Below are 3,672 nucleotides of genomic sequence, written 5' to 3'. Positions count from 1 at the left end.
TGGTGTCTTTGGAAGCCATTAGTGGACATAACTCATTTGCACATCACCTAAATTGTTCAGCATCCTTGTAGAGTCGTTTTGTTTTCTGAGACAGGGGCTCATGCAGTGCAGCTTTGCCTCCAACTCAATGTATAGCTAAGGATGATCTAGAATTCTTGTTCCTCTGTCTCAGTCTCCCAAGTACTGGAATTACAATACTGTCTTTCTTGTTAAGACTTTTTTTAAGGCAAAATATCATTGTATAACTCTATATTTCCTTGAATTCACTATGTAAAGCAGGCTGGCCTTGAACTCATAAATTGCCTCCCAAATTCTGGGATTAAAGGAATGCACCACCCATGCCTCGATGTAGAAACATTTTAAAATCTACTCCTCAGTAGTATGACCCATCTTTGTTAGAAGATTCTACTGGTAACTGAGACCCTGAGTTGGATCTTCTTCCACAATTCCAAAAAAGCAGAAAGTCTGAAGCTGGCCAACTTCTGCCACACAGTCATTTAAAGAGAAAAATCATTATGGCACCAGGAAGATCTGGATCCGGATTCCAAGTTGGATCCGGAGTGCTGGCCATGTCATCATACCTAAGTGCAATGAGAAGGCACCAGCTAAAAACTAAACCAGGGGACTTGGGAGGTGGCTCACTGAGTAAAGTGTTTGCCAAGCCAGCATGCAGGTGTGTAGCAAGCCAGACGCACTCACTGCCCATGCCTGTAACTGCAGTACTGCGAGGGGACGGGAGGAGACGGGAGCCCTTGGGGCTTGCTGGCCAACCAATCTAGCCAAATCTGTGAGCCTCAATGCTCAGTGAGAGAATCTCTCTGAAAAAATAAAGCAGGGCTAGGTGTGGTGGCTCACACCTTTAATCCCAGCACTCAGGAGGCAGAGGCAGTTGGATCTCTTAAGAGTTCAAGGTCAGCCTGATCTAAACAGCAAGTTATGGGCCAACTAAGGCTACATGATGAGACCTTGTCTCAAAAAATAAAAAAGAATTAAAAAAAAGAGAGAAAAGTAATTGAGGGAATCACTCTACATAGACCTCTGACCTCTGTATGTGTGTACACATGTACACACACACACACACACACACACACACACACACACACACACACACACACCTCAACTAAGAAGCCTTGTTTACAGTACCTGTGGAGTGCCAAGCTTGTGCCAGGCTGGTGGCATGCCAGGGAACCACAGCATCCTGGTTTGCTCATCACTGAATCTGCTGGATACATACTGTTCACATCCTCTGCAGAGCTATTCTGGTTCCACTAGGAGCCGGCTGTTAGAACTCAGCCACAGGAGAACAGTGCTGACACCAGATACACACTCCTCTCTGAGCATTGCCCCCCTCTCCTGAAATATACCCTGGGGGATCCCACCTTGGGAAAGCAGCTTTGGGGTCCCTGAGGTTGGTATAATAGTCACTATTCCCCTGCCACAGCAGCCTTCTCCCAGTTCCATGATCCTGACCCAGCCATGCCCTCCCTGAGTTTTGGACATTTATTGGCCAGTTTGGTTTTAAATATGTACTTCATTCTGCCTCAAACGAAGAGCTGTGTATGGGTCTTCTGCAAGAGCTATGAGTCCCTCCAGGGTAGGAGAAGATGGAGGGTAATAAATATCTGTAATAAGGTAAGGTAATAAAATGCTCCCCCCGCCCTCCCCACTCTGTGTGTGTGTGTGTGTGTGTGTGTGTGTGTGTGTGTGTGTGTGTGTGTGTGTGTGTGAGGCTGGCTGGGTTTGCCCCAGAATTAGGCATGCCCCAGAATTTGTGTCAGGCTTATAGAGTGAAGTCCATTTCTTGACTCAAGTGACAGGAAAGTGACACAAGGGACTCAGATACAGGACACAAATCCCAACACCTGGCCTCTTGTCTGAGTGCATTATGTATGTTATTTGCTAGAACTCTCCCAACAGACATGTAAGGTACGATTTCTCTTCCCATTCTATGAATGAACATCACGGGATTCAGAGAACCTAAGAATTTACCCATACTCCCCCAAAGAAGAAAACAAAGTAGCAGGGAAAACAAAACAAACAAAAACAAAAACGAAAAAACCACAGGCACTTTGGACCCCAGCCTGATATCCTGTTTACTACACTGCCTCCAAAGCAGGGACCTCCATTCTAAGTTTCTCCTCGTGGAGGCTAACCTTGTTGTCACTGTGATACACAGGGAAAGGGAATATCAACTGAAGAATTGCCTCCGTCAGATTGGCCCGTGGCTGTGTCTGTGGGGCATCTTCTTGATTGCTATTTGATGTAGGAGGGTCCCGCCCACTGTGGATGGTACCATCCCTAGGTAGTGAATTTGGGCTGTATAAGAAAGGTGACTGAATGTGAGCCCGGGACCAAGCCAGTGAGCAGCCTTCCTGCATGCTTTCTGCTTCAAGCTCCTGCCTTGGGTTCCTTAGATCCTGGACTGTAGCCTGTAAAATGAAAAAGTCCTCTCTTCCTCAAGTTGTTTTTGGTCATGGTGTTTATCACAGCAACAGAAACCAAACTAGAACACTCCTCGTGTCACAGCGATGCCCCTTTTCCCCAGTCACCCCCACATGACTGAGCTGGACACACACGAAGACTCGAAATATTTTTATATTTCTAGAGTTGAACTGAGAATCAGTGACCATCTTGGATCATAGTTATTTTAAATCAGAACTCATCTACCCACTCTTCTCCATAGGCCCCAGAGACCCTCAAGTGCCTTGCTAGAGACCTTAAAGTATGGAAGCTTCCAGGTTGCAGGGCAGGTGCAGGGGAGGGGAAAAGCAGGACAGGAGGCCTGTTAAAGGAACCCAGCTTCGTGGTTTCCATTATGCTCCTCCGACATCCCTTTTCAACTCACCCAATTCTCTAAGACTTGGACCAATGAGATGGCTTACTGTGTAAAGGTTGATGACCTGAGTCTGATCACCAGAACCCACAGAGTGGAAAGAGAGGACTAATTCCCTCAATTCCACAACACTTGTGACGTGGTATCAGACAGAGATGTGGTTACTTCAAAACAGGAAAGATCCACTTTGTTCTCATTCATTTGACTTTTGGCAGGCCTTAAGTCCCCATAGACTGTTAGCCAGAAATCAATTCCCTGATGCACATTGGCTGAAGGTTTCCCCTCAGTTCCTTATCTTGGCGATTTCTAAAATCTGGCTTACAACTTAAGACCTGGCTTCCTTCAGAGTAAACTAAGGGTGGGAGTTGGGGGTAGGGATAGAGAGAGAGTGGATGGGAGAGACTGTGAAAATGAAAGAAATAGAGGGAGGAGAGAAGAAAGGGAAGGAAATGGAAATGGGAAAGAAGGAGATGGAAGCCATTGCCTTTCTCTAACCCTGTTTTCAGAAGTGTCATCCCACCATCTCTGTCACATTATATTCACTATAAGCAGTCACTAAGTCCAGCCAGAATCTAAGAAGAGGGGACTACATGAGGACATCAATGTCCAGAGTGAAGCTCTTTAGCAGGCATTTTTAGCATTGGTGCTTAGAGCCCACCTTGGATGCTAAAGCAAGTGAAGCCCAGCACGGTTTGCAAATTCCTTTAAGGATCTGGATGAGCTTGGGACCCTAACTTAGTCTGAGCAGATGCACAGGTTTGTAGTGCTCGATATAAATAGCTCTTCTTGGGAAATGCGCATACACACACACCACGCATGCGCACACACATGGGCATGGG

This window comes from Peromyscus maniculatus, chromosome 11 (genome assembly GCF_049852395.1).
Source record: "Peromyscus maniculatus bairdii isolate BWxNUB_F1_BW_parent chromosome 11, HU_Pman_BW_mat_3.1, whole genome shotgun sequence".
Classification (NCBI taxonomy): Eukaryota; Metazoa; Chordata; class Mammalia; order Rodentia; family Cricetidae; genus Peromyscus; species Peromyscus maniculatus.
The sequence above is the reverse complement of the archived record's forward strand: the minus strand, read 5'-3'. Positions refer to the sequence as shown.